At 40.5% G+C, this 18,880-nt stretch overlaps 1 long non-coding RNA gene across 2 annotated transcripts in view; it reads right to left on the bottom strand.

Annotated features, from left to right (window-relative positions):
- Positions 1-18,880, bottom strand: part of LOC114014270 (uncharacterized) — a 118,253-nt gene that overhangs the window by 79,585 nt on the left and 19,788 nt on the right. For both annotated transcript variants that reach the window (XR_008732644.1, XR_008732646.1), the window contains exons 3-4: positions 17,971-18,107; positions 6,208-6,338 (exon numbers count right to left, since the gene is read on the bottom strand). This is a non-coding gene — a long non-coding RNA (uncharacterized LOC114014270). The remainder of the gene's footprint in view (positions 1-6,207; positions 6,339-17,970; positions 18,108-18,880) is intronic.

Genomic DNA, 18,880 nt, shown 5'->3' with positions numbered 1-18,880 from the left:
CTGAAAGTTGACTTACTGCAGATTTTGATAAGGCTTATGAAACAATAGGAAGACTGGTTTGTTTTTCTGAAATGTTAGCTCACACTGGGTTGTTGAATACTGCAAGCATCCCTGAGGCTTTTCTCCCCCTGCCATTTTTTGACAAGTACCCCATCTGCTTCTAAGCTGATTATTGTTCATTCAAAACTGCCAAAATCACAGTGTAAAGATAATGTATAGAGAGATTTTAGAAAGCCCAAAATAAACACCAAGGACTGTGAGGACTTGTAAGGTGAGCTGTACTGTGCTTCCAGTCCAGGCCTTGACCTCCATATCAAAGATATACAAGATGAAAAAGGATCAAGATGTTGAATGTCCCTGTAGCCCTGTTTGTCCGTCCTCTCTTGTCTTTTCAAGGCTGAGAAAGCACAGTTACAGGCCTGTGTAATTGAGTTTGTAGTAGAATATGCAGTCTTGATGCACAGAATCAGCTCCTGTTTTCTTAGACAGTCAGGATTTTCGTGACATGAAGGCACAAGAGTGAGTTTTGGAGATTTTTCTTTTCACCTTCCCATAAAGCAGGTGGAACACAGTTATGTTCCACCATCACGCTCCCCAGCCCTCTTCAGTTAAGATCGCATTTAAGGGCATGTGGAGAGTTCATTTGTCATCGTCTATTCCAGCTCCACTCTCTATTCTAAGCTTGCCATCACATACAAAAAAAAGTGTTTCTGCAGTAGCACCTATCCACTAATAATTTACTCCATGCAGGCCAGAAAACAATTTTCATACAATGACAACTATTCATTACTCAGTGTGAGTCATCACTTACTTTGATCTGACAGAGTGATCTAGCAATTCACATTATGAAATACCTTAGCCATCAAGCTTCGATGTGCTCTCATTTTGTTTTAGCCTAAGGAATCTGGAGTTCTAATACACACATTTCTAATGCTGTGAAGCTAATAAGCAAGACTGCAACACACAAAATAAAACAGAACTGCTGTTTCTGCTAACCAGCTGTAAAAGCAAACAAGAAACCCTGTGCATGGAATCTGTTCATAAAAGAAGTTGATATAATTAACTGGCCTCAAAGCTTGGCAGTTTGGGTTTTTTTCCTGTGATGCCTGGGTCAGCTTTTCCACCTGTCAAAGTATTTCAAAGTATTAATGGCACTCCCTTACCTTTTCTTGAAATGCCCTCTCAGTGCTATCCAGACTGCACTCTGCCACAACATGCTCAGCTGGTGAAGACTGGAAAAAGTTTTTTCAGCTTTTATTCCTTCGCTTTTACTTTCTGGCAGATTAGTGCTGTTAAGAAAACTGATCCAGCAAAGTCCACATCTTTGTCAGCTTCAAAGAAACAATGCCATCTACAACTCTTAAAGACCGTTTTTGATAACTGGACAAATCTTTATGTACAAACAGGCTAAACCAAACCTGAAATATAACTTTCTTGTATATCCTTGTATTTCAAAGCCGATCAGTAATTCAAAATTACACTAACTAATCTGTGAATTTGTTGTAGTAGCTTTTCGTTTCATGTATCTTTTAAAACATAATATACATAACTTAGAAACTTACCATTTAACTTTGCTACATTTAATATCAGAATGTGCTACTAGAAACTAACTGCCTCTCTTTGTCAGTATGTTTTCAGAATTATCCATTACCAAAAATGTATTTTCAGGAACTGGAAGACAGTGTCCTTACAGGCCTTTGATAATAAACATTCCTATTGACCTTGAAAAGGCTCTTATCTTTTCCCTTTCCTTCACATACTCCTGTCTCAGTGTCCCATAGAATTACAGAATCATTTAGGTTGGAAAAAACCTTTAAGATCATCAAGTCCAATCATTAACCCAGGACTGCCAAGTCCACCACTAAACCATATCCCTAAGCACCACATCTATGCGTTTTTTAAACACCTCCAGGGATGGTGATTCCACCACCTCCCTGGGCAGCCAGTTCCAATGTTTGGCCACCCTTTCCGTGAAGAAATTTTTCCTAATATACAATCTATACCTCCCCTGGTGCAGCTTGAGCCCATTTTTTCTTGTCCTGTTGCTCATTATCTGGGAGAAAAGACCTACCCCCACCTTGCTACAGCCTCCTTTCAGGGAACTGTAGAGACCAATAAGGTCCCCCCTGAGCCTCCTCCTCTCCAGACTAAACAGCCCCAGTTTCCTCACCTGCTCCTCATAGGACTTGTGCTCCAGACCCTTCACCAGCTTTGTTGCCCTTGGACATGCTCCAGCATCTCAGTGTCTTTCTTTTAGTGAGGGGCCCAAAACTGAACACAGTATTTGAGGTGCAGCTTCGTCTGTGCCCAGTACAGGGGGACAATCACTTCTCTAGTCCTGTTGCCCACACTATTTCTGATACAAGCCAGGATGCTATTTGCCTTCTGCTGGCTCATGTTCAGCCAGCCATCAACCCAGCTCCTATTCTGCCAGGCATCTTTCCAGCTGCTCTTCCAAGCCTGTAGCATTGTGTGGGGTTGTTGTGACTCAAGTGCCAAAGCAGGCATTTCTCCTTGTTAAACCTCATACAATTGGCCCTGGCCCATCAATCCAGCCTGTCCAGATCCCTCTGCAGAGCCTTCCTACCCTCAAGCAGATGAACACTCCTGCCCAGCTTGGTGTCACCTGCAGACTTACTGAAGGTGCACTTGATCCCCTCAACCAGATCGTCAATAAAGACGTGAAACAGGGCTGGCCCCAATACTGAGCCCTGGGAACACCACATGCGACTGCTGCCAGCTGGATGTAACTCCATTCACCACCGCTCTTCAGGCCCAGTCGCCCAGCCAGCTTTTTACCCAGCACAGAGTACACCTGTCCCAGCCATGAGCAGCCAGTTTCTCCAGAAGAATGCTGTGGGAGGTGGCGTCAAAGGCTTTACTAAGGTCTAGGTAGACAACATCCACAGCTTTTCCCTCATCCACTAGGCAGGTCATCTTGTCATAGAAGCTCAGGTTAGCCAAGCAGAACCTGTCTTTCATAAACCCATGCTGGCTGGGCCTGATCCCTGGGTTGTCCTGCACATGCCACGTGAACTTTATGCACAAAGAGTATGTGCACCAAACTCAAAGGTTATTCCAGTGGAGCTACACAGGAAACAAAATGTTGTTCTGTACAAAGTGTGACTATTCACTGCTTAGGGCATGCATTCCACTGTTCCCTCTGCCCACTCAGTGGCCTGCTGGACATAGATTTTTCCTTCTTTTTTAAATAAAGCTATACTTTTTATTACTTAAGCTTTTGAAAATCATTTGTGTGAGTGCTCAATTCCATTTAGAACTACCCTATTTCAAATTCGTTTTGGTTGGGTACTAATATTTATTAAACAAATATCACTCAGTTTTGCACGTCAGAAATGAACCAGAGAGGTTTACCCCTAATTTATCTAGATGATTGTAAAATCTATTTTTAGACCCATGTTAAGCAGTAATCTTTTATAACTACTTTATTGTGGACAAGGCTACACTTCTCAAAGTGGGAGGGTGAAAGAGATGAAATTGGGAATCAGAAGGCAAGAGGTGAATTCAAGACACTGTGAGCAAGGTAAGGCTGAAGGAACACCCTACAAGCAAACTCTGAATGTCTGAGGCATCCTATGGCAGAATGAGTGGGGAGGTTGTGTCCCCAGCCCCATTAACTAGATGGGTCATTTAAGGGGGTTAATCATGCACAGTGCTAGGTACAGCACTACTAGGAAGGAGGAGGAGCCTTAATTAATATTATTTCTCCACAATTTCAGTATCCCACACAGGGAAAAACTCTGTATTTGGTAGTTATATTTACTTCTAGTAATGGTTTCAAAACAATCTTTGATAGTACTGCACAAACTTACAAAACTCTATATAATCACACCACGGTCATGTAAAATAGTGAGAAGAAAAAGTATTATTAAAATACTAGATATTCTGTCATCATGATTTCAAAACAGTTCAGCTTTATCTGATCCTACTGAAACCAATGTGAACTAGTGGTATCCAGGGCCTTTGAACACCAGGCCACCTATTCAAAACTGGTTCAGAAATAATTCCTACCACTCAAGGCAATATTTTTTGTCAGAAATAGGATAAACCTAATTCAGACTTCTGGACTGATGACTTCACTTTTCTAGACCAGGATGGATTTTTTTTTAATAATCCTCTTCATGAAGCACTAAATTTTGAGTAGTAGAAATGATGAAGCTAATGCTCTTTAGCCTGCAAAATACGAGTCATTCATTACTGGCTTTCTTCAGCAAAGGTAAGTTTAAATGCTTTTTTTAAAACAAAAAGAAATTTTAAAAATATTAGCAGTTAGCCTCACACTCATGAAAAAAACTACTGCCAAAATATCATACATGTACATATGTGATGAAGAAAATACCTTGTTAAATGCACTAAATTAAATTCCAAGATAGGCAAACAGGTGTCTATTATTTATAAATGTGCTGGAAGGGCCTTTCTCACTATCTGAACTTGAACACCTTCTTAAATCCACCTCTCCATTGGTCCTCACACTCACATTACAGGTAAATCTGGCAGACTTTTGCTGTTTAACCTCTCAAACACAACCTTTTTCATCCACATACAGGGCTAAATCTTTTCACTGCCTCCAACAACTGAATTACTGAAACACACTCTTTCTATCTTTGACGAAAACAACTGTATCCTGCTCTTATGAATGACTCTTCCTTCCCTAGACAGCAAACATAAGCTAACACCTTCATTTTAATGGTCTCCACATCCCATGTCCTCCATGGCAATCGCCTTTCACTCAGGAATGACCCCTCATGCCACCTTGGACTGTTTGGTTCTTGCAATTTCAAACAGATACACTTTGCATCTACTCCTATGCTGATCCTTATATTTAGAGAGGACCTGCCCAAACTGACTTAATTACTGACCATCAATCCTTCCTAAACATCCTTCTTTAAGTTGATGCCTACAAAGACAATCCCAACACTCCAATAAGTTAGGTTGCTGCTATGCTTGAAAATACTGTCATGCTGACAAAAAATGTCTTACTGTCACCTTGACCTCCCCAACATGTCCAAGTTCACCATTTTGTTACTGCCTTACGGTGCAAGTTCTTTGTTACAAAGATTACCTGCAAAATTCAGTATGATTGAATGCTGGGTGAAAACTGAGGTTCCCAAGTGCTACAAGATTCCAAATTACAGTAACAAATTCTTTATCTGGGGTTTATGAGCTTGTAATAGTGATTTTATTTTTTGGCCCATGTAACATGTCACCTTTTGATTTTAAAGGCAGTTTTCACACAGACTTGGTAAATTTCCCAGGCCAAAGGAAACTGGCTTTCTTTTCCTCCCTGTCCTAGTTGTATCTGCTGAGAATCAGAGGCTATCAGCGTTCTACAAAATTGCAAACCAGATCCATCAAGGCCAACAGAAATACTTCTATTGATATAAACGGAAAAAGGAAAAGTACCCAAGTTTCCACTCTTTTTCTGAGCACATACTTGAAATTTTGTGTTCTGTGCTTTTTTTAACAGTCTGTACTTATGCCAAAATTCTTCAGAAATTCTTTATAATCCATCACATTAGAATCTCTAAAACAGTAACAGTTTCACAGCCTAGAGAAAAAGAGCCACTTTTTAGAGAACACAGCTATTCTAGATCATACTTGTAGTGAATTAAAGAAATAGGAAATTTATGAAATCTTTAGAAACACAATATGTACAAGACTCTGAAAAACAAACAAGCGGTGAATTACTTTTTTCTACCTTCCCACTACATTTTTCTCTGGTCTCTTTCCTCTGCCCAAGATTGTCTATAGTATATGAGTTGTCTGCATAATATGATTCAAATCCTATATACAGTGCCATTTTCTTGGCCATCTACATGAACATGAATTTTAATATAATCGCATAAGGACATTTCTCTTCTAATAATATAAGAATATTATGATACTCTTAAATAAATTCCAGCATAACTTATGATAAGTCATACCCAAACTCTGTAGTAAACTGTCTGGATTTTACAGCAGGCTAAAAAATTTGCAGGAGCTTCCTCTGGATTAAACGGGAATCCACTTTGCAATTAGAACTCACTTCTACATGGTATTAACTTCCACAGCTTGGAAATTAATCTTTGATTGCAAGTGTTTATTTTTTAGGTATTTCTCCTGATTGGCAGTGAAGTTGTTAATACTGTATGCACTTACCCTCCTCATACTGCATCCGAATGTTTAGAAAAAATGAGCAGTTCTCACCTTTCAGAACAACAGTTTGTTAGAGAATCCAGGACCAGTTTATCACAAGTTGCTGTGGGATTTATCTCCAATCCCCGTCAGCAAATACTGCCATGACTCATGCGCATGTTTTATCTTCCTAATCATGAAACCTAGAAAGACACAGTTTTTAAAATGAAAATTAAAATTCTGTTGCATAAAGTCTAAAGCTAAAATGGTACCATTAGAACATCTTGTGTATCACAGGCAACTAAATTTCTCTCAACTTCCTTTCCATTTAGTCTCATAATTAGTCTCTAAATACAATAAAACTTGTGTTAGCGTGTCTGACAAAAATGCATTTAGTTAGTCCTGATGAATTTGTTTCAAGGGCTAATGAAAGAAGAATTGATTGCCTTATTTTTCATTTGAATTTGTCAATCCAGTGAAGATACTACACCATATGATGTAGTTACCTCTTAAACTCCCTTTCTCAAAGGCTAAACAGATTGTCTGCTGAAATCAAGCTGTAAAGCATCCACACCATCCCCTGAATGATGATTTGGGTTTTTTGTTTTGTTTTGGGTTTTTTTCCCCCACAATTTCCCAGCATCCTGAGAATGAAAGTACATGATGTGAAATTGTGTTCTGGTTTTGACTTTGACAATATATTAAAATAAAAGTCCTATTTCTGCTCAGTACTTTCTCCAGTCACTTCTGGGACATTAACACTTTCAGACATCCTCATAGTAGAAGCCAAGACCTTATGAAAAAAAGACAAATACTACCCATTTATAACCCACTCATTGCATCAACATGAGGGGTGAGGCTGGGAAATTCCATTTGCCATCTATGAGACCATTTAGGTGATAAAGAGAAGAGAACCTGGTTAGATATTTGGCAAATTCCATTTAGGGCAAGATGAGAGCTGCACTGTAACAATGACTCTTTTCCTCTCTTTAGGTTGTACAGCAAAGTGTGAAGGTATGATTAGCTGCTAAAATCATAATAATTCCATCACTTTTGTGGGGTACTGAAAGACAGGTATTCCCTATCACAATACTAAATTTACTTTAAAAACTTGGGAAATCATTGACTTGTCTCTTGCCTCAGTTTCCCACTTGTACCAATTGAATTATACGCCTGCCCAACCCATGGGGCTATCCTGCTTATCACAATAAACCATACACCTGTTTCTGATGCATGCAAGCCATGGGTATATGCATAATTCATGGAGGACTTCACTTCTTTTCCCCAGCAATTCCCCCACATCCTATTTCCCCTCGAGTCTTCTCTTTATGCCTTACTAGAGGGTGAGGATTATCTGTGAATTTGTTTTAAAGGAAATTTTAAAGGGATTAAGATTATGTTAGCTGTGAGTTGTACATATGGAAATAGAGAATGAATATACAGACAGAACTCTGACATATGTGAAATGCAGTAGAAACATATAAAATGGATCGATTCAGTTCCACTTTGAACAAACTTCTCACGCATACATTCTAAAAGGAATATTAAAAGACATTTGTGTGATTGGATTATTTGGGGATTGACAATTCTACTTTACGAAAATGCCATGAGAAAGATCAGGTTAATAGTAAACCTCAGCATCAGGAAGAATACTTTGGCACATTTTAGTAGTGTGTGAAATTCTGCCTTGTTTACAGCTTAGTTTTTGATCTGCCAAAAACCCCCAACCTACAACAAAAACCAGATACATACACAAATTACCATGGCCTTACTATAGTAAGGAACACTCTTCAGTCATTATCCTACATTTGTGACTGTTCTCAGCAACCCATGGGGTACTCTGCTCTCTGTCACATGAAAACAGTTGCATTCCTTCCCCTAGGAACTTTCTACTGTTACTTTCAGGCAATTTCTGCTGGTTTGAACCAAATGGCTTATTATGCATCTGCATATATCAAGGCTGGAAAGTCAATCTCATTTAATAAACAAACAGAAATACAGAAATGATTACTGGTTCAAAATTGCACTTTGCCCTCTGTTCTTTACCCTCCAGCTTCTTACACAGGATCCCCATGAATAGGCGAGGATCACCATTAACCACATCCTTACAGAAGGGTCAAGATACAATCTGGATGTGTAATGAACGGCAATTGAGTTGGTCTTTGCAGCAGACATATTATTTCATGATAAAAATCAATAGGAGACTTTCTATTGCCCTCATCTGGGCATATGAAGAGAACACAAATTATGTAGCGTCAGTCTTGATTGATCTATGTTAATATGCCTTACAAAATAAATTATTGGTCCCAATCATTACAATGATTAGTTAGTTTGCTTTCATAAATTTATTTAGCAAGGAATGTATTCCCAAAGACTAGCTTTAAATAATGACAGTGATCTCTTCCATCCTTCTCTGTATATGGGAAGGAGTAAAACAAGTACTACCACGGGGTGATTCAGAAATCCTAACTTATGGTCCTCATCTGCTTGCTCTCTGGATATGTTAATATTTTTTGAATTACTGGAAAGGGCAACAGGCCTCGGGTATTTTAAGTTAGCCTTTGGATTGCCTTGCCCTTCCTGTCAATAAATAATTTCTCTATTTATTTCTATGACGTTCCTAATTATTTCTTTATTTATATAACCTAAACCAATTCATAGGTTATCACTTGAAAAAAAAATTCCAGTACCTGCTTATGTTCAACACCTGTTCATATTTGATCACTGTTTCCTCTCCACACCCAAGATGGAAGGATTGAGTTGAAACCAGTTGAAAACAGTGTTTGTTACATTCAAGGGGCACTGGTTCAAACCCTCTCTAAAGCCGTGTTCTTGCAAACACAGTCTTTCAGAGCACATGGGTCCCAACTACATTAACTTTACCAGTAGTTTTAGCTCTGATAGGCTGAAGCATCCAGCCCTGTTCAGCCATAATATCCTTGAATCAGTGCCGTGAATACAGCTGGACTACCCAGACCCACAATGGGAGACCTTTGCACAAGTTTTGCTTAAAATCTAAAGGGCTAGTGTGATAAGACTGTTACACTAACAAGCTTATAAGATCTTGTGGATCTTATAAGAAAGATGGGGACAGACTTTTTAATAAGGCCTGTTGCAATAAGACAAGGGGTAGCGGTTTTAAACTAGAAGAGGACAGATTTAGACTAGATAAAAGGATTTTTTTTACAGTGAGGGTTGCCCAGGTTGGTCATTGGAACAGGTTGCCCAGAGAGGTGGTAGATGACCCATCTCTGGAAGCATTCAAGGTCAGGTTGGACGGGTCTCTGAGCAGCCTGCTCTAGTTGAAGATGTCCCTGCTCATTGCAGGGGGGTTGAACTAGGTGACCTTTATAGGTCTCTTCCAACCCAAACCACCCTATGATTCTAAGCACGAGAAAGCTAAATATTGTTCTACACATTTTAAAGTCTGAGTTTACATTTAATTTCAGCATATATTCCTTAAGCAACATTTCATGTGAAATTATTTTTTTAGTTAGCTATTTTCAAAAAATTGAAGCTGACAATGCACATTTAATAAGCATAGAAATGGCTTCTGGTTTCCTAAGTATCAAAATATGCTAATTATAAGTATAACTATTCATTATTTTCCTACTTTCTATTTTTACACACATACAAATACCTCCTAATTGTTAAAACTGAAAAACAAACAAATGTACCCATTATACTTTTTATGAACCCATCCCATTGTTCAAGGAAAAGAAATTATTCTTTACGCGAAGATATTCTCTGAAACTGCTGCCAAAGAAAATAACTTTATTTGCTGCATAACTGCCACATAAGTACATTAAAGGTGCCTAGGGACAGCTTTGTCTTGAGCATGTGACTTTTAAAGAAAAAGCTTTTAAGTTCAATATTTAAAAATCACTGCCATATCCCTTTTCTTTCTCTGATTTTTAAATTAAATCCAGTTATCACATATAGGATGAAGTCAGATGGTTTTTGTTTCTGTTTTCAGTCATTTATCTAATATTGAAGGTTTGTATTACCTGGCTGCAAAAGATTTGGGACATCATTGGGATGTTAACGAAATAGGTGTAGATATATATATTCATGGGTGGGTTTCCCCACAAAACTGGAGAATGTAGCCCTGATGCAATACCTGAATAGCTTTCCTGACCAGAAGGATCAAGGCTGCCCAACTGTGAAAGCCTAAAAGCTGAAGTCCTGGCATAGGTCTTAAGGAGAGTTATATTTTTCACATAATCAAGGAAACGTTTAGATGGGAGGTCCATAACCTAGCAGAGACTGGGTTTCAGAACTGTTAGACTTCTGGTTTTTTTCAGAAAAAAATTAATATCCTTTTGGCGAGGTAATACAACTGCTCTTTCTCTCTGGAGTTGGGCTGACCTATCTGAAAGAAATGCTATGAGGACAAACAGGGCTCTCTGGCAGAGTTTGTGGATCCAAAACACATCTCTGAAATGAGTATTTTCCCCTGACTACGTTGTAAGTGTCCCCAGCCCAAAAGATATGTATGGGCAGCGCCTTGTATCAATATCTCGACAGAAAAAGCCCTCTTAATAATTGCAGGACTGTTCCAAAGTCCATTAAAGTTAATTGAGAGACTCGACACTGTGTCCTAGAACAACTATAACAGGATTATGGGGAAAAATATTTGTTAATCGATCCAAGGCAAACATTCAGCAGGCTCTGGCTTGAATCAGAAACAGCTGCAGAGTCCAAAAGCAGGAATCAATTCAGACCACACTGTGAAGGGACAGCAGAAAGAACAGTAGCAGCAGAACTTGGTCCAAAGAACAGTACTGGTTTGGGATTTTTCTCCTCGATCAATGCAGAAAGAAGTATTTTAAGTGGATTATATTATACTGTAATTCAGAACTAGAAACCTGAAGGACAGTAAGAGCTCAGGCCCTAATCAAGTAAGATGCATTTTCTCTAAAAGTTACAGCCACAGGTCCATGCTATGAAAGATACACTGTCCATAGAAATGTGATAGACAATCATATCAAAGAAACGTGGCCTAGCAGCTAGATGAGCATCCAATGCCCTAGAACAACCACAGCTTTGAAGCAGAGGCTCTTTAGATACAAGAAACCTCACCAGGAATCTCAAAAATAGAAGAAAATTTCTTTCTAATGAAACCAAGATTTTAGGTTGAGGGGTTTGGAATATGACACTCCAATCTTTTGGCTGAGGAGGGGAGCTGAGCGGGAAGAAAGGTGGATAGATACATCTAAACAGTCTGAAAAGGCTGTTAACATTTACTTCTCCTGCCTGCTTAATTGCCCTCAACATGCTAAAAAAAACAGCTTGGAAGCCCAGGGTTTATTGATTTTTGTCAAGGGATTTCCTGGATGGCGATTTGGAGAACCTAAATACCCTGTGGGAGACCCATTTTGGTTAGATTTTTTACTGTTCTCTTTGGATTTTTCCAGTTTCTCAGCCATTATTGCTACTGTCAGCAATGTAGATTTTTGGAACAGCTGAATGACCCAATAAGGTTCCCAACATGCAAAAAAAAAAAAAAAAAAGTATTGTGCTTGCCTAATTTGTCAGGAATTTAGAGGGAGACATGGATACACTTGAAACAGCAGAGGGCATTTAGGTTCAAATTTCTTGGGTTGCCCATGCCTCCCCAACCACCTATGACACAGACAAAATAAACCCAGTCAACATGACTTAAGTAACTCACTTGGGCAATGTTCTTTTAGGGCGTGATGATTACAGGACATATAGGTTGTGTATAATAATGAATGCACAGACAGAAAAGCAGAGTACACTCTCTGTTCTATGTTGTCCTTGAGATTTAACTGGATCAGTGCAAAATTACCAGGCACAGAAGTGATTTTGACCCATGATTTTAACCACACTTTCAAAAAAACCCAAACATTTTAGTCCTTTGACTAGGGCATTACTATCCCTCCTTAAACACATTATTAAGATTCATTATCTTGCAACTTGTAGTTTGAGAAGAGAATACACTTTCAGTTGCTTTAAGTTTCATCCATAATAAGAAATGGAGGTATAATTTGGGTATATTTAAACAATCTCCAATTTAATAAGCTTCTTCAAAAGTGGTTTGTGTGATATTTCATCAGTAAGAAAATAAAATAAACGTCACATTTTATCTCTGTATTATTTCTGTTATTCTGTTGTATCATACAGAGGTGACTTGGTACCATTGTTTTTATTCATTAAGCTTCAGATTTTTTTCTGATAAAACTTTATCATTTTAGAGCTTTAAGCCCCCAACATGAAAATTTGTGTTCTTTTTTATTATTCAGCATTTAAGAGATGTAGTAACATTTTTATAGATTTATTACCTTTCAGATTGCAACGCCAAACACAAGGTTTATTGTCAAATAAAGCATCATTTTGGTTTTTTGATTGCCTGCTTTAGAAGAATATTGCTTCTGTTCTATAATTGCCTGTACCAAATTATTTAATTGGTTTTGTTGATATCTAATTCTGGAAAGTATCCCAACCAGAAAAACTACACAAAGTGAAATAGTGTAGCCAGGCAATATGAACTGACAAAAATTATTTTGGAAGTTTCTCACAATGAAAAAAGTATCCAAATAAAAAATCTAAACAAAAATCATCAAGCAATAAAGTACCATCCTGGTTTGCTTCATTTTCTTTTAGGTCCCCATCCAGCAAATAGTACCTGTAGTGGTATTTCCTGATGGTATTCATAGACACCAAAATCCACAGAAGTCATTCAAAATCATAAGACACTGAACATTCTTTGGAAACAGAGCATGTAGGATCATAGGATGGTTTGGGGTTGGAAGGGACCTTTAAAGGTCACCTAGTTCAACCCCCCTGCAATGAGCAGGGACATCTTCAACTAGAGCAGGTTGCTCAGAGACCCGTCCAACCTGACCTTGAATGCTTCCAGAGATGGGTCATCTACCACCTCTCTGGGCAACCTGTTCCAATCTACCAACCTGGGCAACCCTCACTGTAAAAAAATTCTTCCTTTTATCTAGTCTAAATCTGTCCTCTTCTAGTTTAAAACCGCCACCCCTTGTCCTATTGCAACAGGCCTTATTAAAAAGTCTGTCCCCATCTTTCTTATCAGCTCCCTTTCAGCATTGAAAAGCCACAATAAGGTCTCCCTGAAGCCTTCTATTCTCCAGGCTGAACAACCCCAACTCTCTCAGTCTGTCTTCATAGGAAAGGTGTTCCACCCCTCTGATTTTTGTGGCCCTCCTCTGGACCTGCTCCAACAGATCCATGTCTTCCTTGTGCTGAGGGCTCCAGAGCTGGATGCAGCACTCCACGTGGGGTCTCACCAGCACAGACTAGAGGCACTGAATCACCCCTCTTGACCTGCTGGACATGCTTCTTTTGATGCAGACCAGGATACAGCTGGCCTTCTGGGCATGCAACAGCTCAGGTCCAGCTTTTCATCCACCAGTACCCCCAAGTCCGTCTCCGCAGAGCTGCTTTCAATCCCTTCACCTCCCAGCCTGTATTGATACTGGGAGTTGCCCTGACCCAGGTGCAGGACCTTGCACTTGGCCTTGTTGAACTTCATGAGGTTCACATGGCCCCACTTCTCAAGCCTGTCCAGGTCCTTCTGGGTGGAACCCTGTCCCTCAGGTGTGTCAACCACACCACTCATCTTGGTGTCACCTGCAAACTTGCTGAGGGTGCATTCAATCTCACTGTCTATGTCATTGATAAAGATATTAAACAGTACTGGTTCCAATATAGACCCCTGAGGGACACCACTTGTGGTCTTGTCTCCCACCTGGACATTGAGTCATTGACCATTACATCTGGATGCAACCATCCACCAATTCCTCAGGCACCAAACAGTCCACCCATCAAAACCATATTTCTCCAATTTATAGAGAAGGATGTTGTGGGGGACCACGTCAAAGGCCTTACAGAAGTCCAAATAGATGATATCCATATCTCTTACCTTGTCCACTGATGTAGTCACTCCATCATAGACAGCCACTAGTTTGGTCAGGTAGGACTTGCCTTTTGTGAAGCCATGCTGGCTGTCTTAAATAATTTCTTCATCCTTCATATGCCTTAGCATAGTTTCTAAGAGGATCTGTTCCAGGATCTTCCCAGGCACAGCGATGAGGCTGACAGGTCAGTTGTTCCCAGGGTCCTCCTTTCTATCTTCTTTAAAAATGGGTGCAATGTTTCTCTTTGTCCAGTCACTAGGGACTTCACCTGATTGCCATGACTTTTCAAATATCATTGAGAGTGGCCTGGCAACTACATCAGCCAATTCCCTCAGGACTCTGGGATGCATCTTGTCAGGTCCCATAGATTTATGTATATTCAGTTTCCTCAGGTGGTCACAAACCTGATCTTCTTTTATAGTGGGAGTGACTTTTCTCCCCCAGTCCCCATTCTGCAGTCCATCCACTTGAGAGGTGTGGGCAGAGAGACTGCCAGTGAAGACTGAGGCAAAAAAGTTGTTGAATACCATGGCCTTCTCCTTGTCCATTGTTACCAGTTTTCCATTTTTGCTCATAAGGGGGGTACACTTTCTTTGACCTTCCTTTTCTGGCTGACATACCTGTGGAAGTCCTTCTTATTATGCTTTGTATCGCTTGCCAAGTTCAGCTCTAGCCACACCTTGGCCTTCCTGACCCCATCCCTACACAACTGGGCTGCATCCCTATACTCTTCCCAGGATACCTGGCCTGCTTTCACTGCCTGTGCATTTCTTGCCCTTTAGTTTGACCAGCAGGTCTCAATTGAACCATGCCAGTCTCTTGCCTTCCTTTCCTGATTCCTTAACCTGGGCATAGAGAGCTCTTGGGCTCTATGGAAAACATCCTTAAAGATCTACCAGCTTTGTTCTTCTCCCTTGTCCCTGAAGACAGTTTCCGGGGGGGGGGGGGGGGGGGGGGGGAGCGGGTGGGGAGGGCTATTGACTAACTCCTTGAAGAACTGTAAGTTTGCTTTCCTAAAATTCTGAGTCCTGACTTTACTCTTTGCCTGACCCATATTCTCCAGGACTGCGAACTCCACCACTGCAGCCCAGGCTGCCTCTAATCTTGGAATAACTGATTAGCTCACTTGCATTGGTGACCATCAGGTCCAGTATCACATCCCCTCTGGTAGGGCTGTCTATTACCTGGCTTAAGAAGTTATCCTCAATGCGTTGCAGGAGTCTCCTGGATTGCCTGCAGCTTGCTGTGCTACTTTTCCAACAGATATCAGGGTAGTTGAAGTCCCCCAGCAGGATGAGAGCCTGCGAGTGTGACCACCACTGTAGATGGAGTAAGAAGGCTTCATCAATGGGATCCCCTTGATCAGGCGGCCTGTAGTAGACATCAATTGCAAGTTTCCTTTTGTGGTCTTGGTCTCTAATTCTTACCCATAAGCTTCCAACATGCTCATGGCTGTTCTTCAGAGACAGCTTTACACACTATCCATTTTGTGACATAGAAGGCAATCCCTTCTGTCCCTCCTTCCTCGCTTGTCCCTTCTGAACAACCTGTAGCCATCAATAGCCACACTCCAGTCATGGGATTCGTCCCACCAAATTTCAGTAACAGCAACTAGGTTGTAGCTTTCTAGCAGCTTGACAGCTTCCAACTCTTCCTGTTTTTTGCTCATGCTGTGTGCATTGGTGTAGAGGCACTTTAGCTGGGCTGTCAGCCATGTCACCTTCTTAGAGGAACACCCTTTAATTCCTTTGAGGTGTTTCACTGGTGTTTCTCTATTGGCTCCTGTTACCTCAGGAGTCCCTGGCTCATCTCCATAAGACTTCAAGTATGCTCCAGTGCAGCCAGCATGACTCAGACCAACAGGTTGAGGGCCCTCACTAGCACCCCATCTCTCTAAACTTGGCGTGCCATCCCACAGCTTGTCACAGGCAAGCCTGATATTATCCCACTCCCTCTTCAAGTCTAGCTTAAAGCTCTATCAATGAGCCCTGCTAGCTCATAAGCAAAGACAGCCTTCCCTCTTTGAGAAAGGTGAATCCCATCTGACAACCACAAGCCTGGTGCCACGTAGTCCATCCTGTTACCAAAAATACCAAAACTGTGGCAGTGACACCAGCCATGGAGCTATGTATTAATAGACAAGGTGTATCTGTTTCTCCCAGTGTCACTGCTTGCAAATGGAAGGAGAGAGGCAAAAATAACCTGTGCTCCAGATTCCCTTACCAACCATCCCAAGGCCCTGAAGTCTCTTTTGATCACCCTTGGACTATCCGTTGTGGCTAACAGATTCATGTCAGTTTAAGGCAGTTTGTAGCTGATCCTGCATGTCATTGGCATCAATTCACAGGCATGTCATCACTTGATGTCTTTCAACATTTCCATCATATTGCCTTATAAGTACAATTTCAACAGCAACCCATCAGCAAAGATACTAAGGTAGTATTGAACACACTCCTTGGATATCTGCTCTCCTACCCATCATGCTTGGACCATCCTTCTTCCTGTAACCCCTAATGCAGTCAAAGCTCTCGCTGCTTCCCATCCCCAAACCTATGCTCTGAGAGAGCAACTTCTGCCAGTAGAAACTAGTAGGGGCACTGGAACCATCATATCTGAAGCAAATATGGAGTCACAATATTAATACTTGGCCATTGCTATGCCATCAAAGAGCAGAGCAATCTAGTTTCTAAATGCTACACAAACATTAATCAAGGCTCACATCGTACCTCTGAGGTAAGCAACTATTATTCCCTTATGTAGCTGTGCAAACTACAGCCCCAAAAGGTTAAGCATTTCTTCTGAGGTTCCTGGTGAACCAGACCTAGGTGACTGGGTCACTGAATCAAGCCACTCCTTGCTTTCTGGCTTCACCCTACTTGGAGGCAGCCTCTGAGTTTTCATTTCACTGTATCACTTCACATGAAAACCGTGCTAAAGGGAGAAGAAGCAGACCATAGTATCCAGGATACAACAACTCCGTGTTCACCACCTCAAGCTGCACAGGATGTGAAGATGTACCATGGTACCATTTTATTTCAAATAACAGCATTCCTCTACCCCATGGGTAAAAAACCAGCCATATCCAAACCACTTGCAGGAATTCAGCAAAAGCATGAAACAGAGTTGATGAGAGCTGTTATCTTCTTCAAAAGCAATATTTCAGTGGTCAGCTGGTTATCAAGGTCTTTTATCCAGTGAGAGGCAATAGCTCTCCGCTTTCTCCACTCACTGATCTCAGCAGGAGTGGGGAGCTGCTTTCTCATTCAGAAGCCAACAATTTCAAATTGGCTGTGAAAAGGAGGAGGTCCTGGCTCCCATAGGTATGTCCTGCACACATACTTTGTTCTCTCAATATATTGGTTCTTCTGAACAATATTTCAGAAAGACTTACGTATATCCTATGTCAGCCAAAGAAATGGAACAGGCTATCCTAACACCTCTTACAAATGGAGTAAGGAAATCCTTTCACTTCTTCCTCTGAAGGAGCCTCTGGGGTTCTCACTGTCTCTTCTGTTCAGCTTTCATTGTGGAGTGGACACTAGCATCTCCATGTAGACTTCTCAACACTGTCCTGGGTCCGAGGCCAAGGACATCCATCCCCAACATCATGATCTGAGACAGCAAGCAAGTAGAGTCTCACATTGCCCCTTTAGTATCTTAACCCCCATCCTGACAATCAAGCTGAATAGGATGAATTCTCATGCAGGACTCATCCCTTTAGAATGAATTACCAACATATTTATCCTTGCATACTATTGCATCCATTTATTCAGAGAAAGGCTGAAGGCCACAACTTGCATACGGAAGATAAACTGGCAAATTAGCCTGCTGCAAGCTGCCTCCAGCCACTGTCATTCAGAAGACCACAAAGGCCCAATTGTTATTATTACTTGCACAGAAAAATCATGGCTGTCTCTTTACTCACTTTTTGAATTCCAAGTCCTTCATCCTAAAACAGGTGATCTCCAGAATTTGCCTTAGTGTGTGCCTCTTTATCCATCCTGCGTGGCTGTAGTCAAAAAGTCTGCAGCACCCAACAATGTTTTTCACTTCCTTTGCAATCTGCAAGTTACAATGAATTCAATGATCTCAATGAACAAGAAACCAGTAATGACACAACTGACACAAATGCAAGCACTGGAAATCTTGGCTAACATATAATACAAAATGTCATTTTATACCTATTTTGATAATACAGGACAAACTTCCCTGGCACAGTAGAAAATGTTACAATAACATTCCACAAGAAATGAGTATTTGGAATTTACTCAATGTCTAAGGCAATTTCCTCTTCAAATGGCACTAGTAAACTTCAAAACTCTTTTAGACAAAGCAATGTATTTCAGATGTGATTCATATATTTTGAACAGAAGGAAGAGGATGATCTTTCTTCAATAACTGAAACCTAAGATTTGCTGGAAACCAGATATCAAAGATCAAGGCAGGTATACATTTAATAAGTATCAATGAAGTCCAGAATATCAGTGAATTATTTGTTCTACATATACCAAAGCATTCTCTTTTTTTTCTTCACTTAAAAAAATTTAAAAAGACCAAGAAAATTTAGGTGCTGAAAGAAAATGTATACTTGGGACAAACTGACAAATATATTAACATTCTAGCAATTGCAACTGTCTTCTCCAAGTCTGTCAAAAATCTCAGCAACTTGGACCTTAAAGTAAGCATACAAACTGAATGGAGCCAGGATTTCATATCTTGTTTGTTTTCATCAAAAGAGTTGAGATTCCAGGTCTGGTACTCCCACGATGGAGCAATTATGCAGAGTGAATAGCCTATTTGTGGCTATAACCATCCACTGATGTAAGCAAAGGTTG

Source organism: Falco cherrug, chromosome 5 (assembly GCF_023634085.1).
Source record: "Falco cherrug isolate bFalChe1 chromosome 5, bFalChe1.pri, whole genome shotgun sequence".
NCBI classification, from domain to species: Eukaryota; Metazoa; Chordata; class Aves; order Falconiformes; family Falconidae; genus Falco; species Falco cherrug.
The sequence above is the reverse complement of the archived record's forward strand: the minus strand, read 5'-3'. Positions and strand labels throughout refer to the sequence as shown.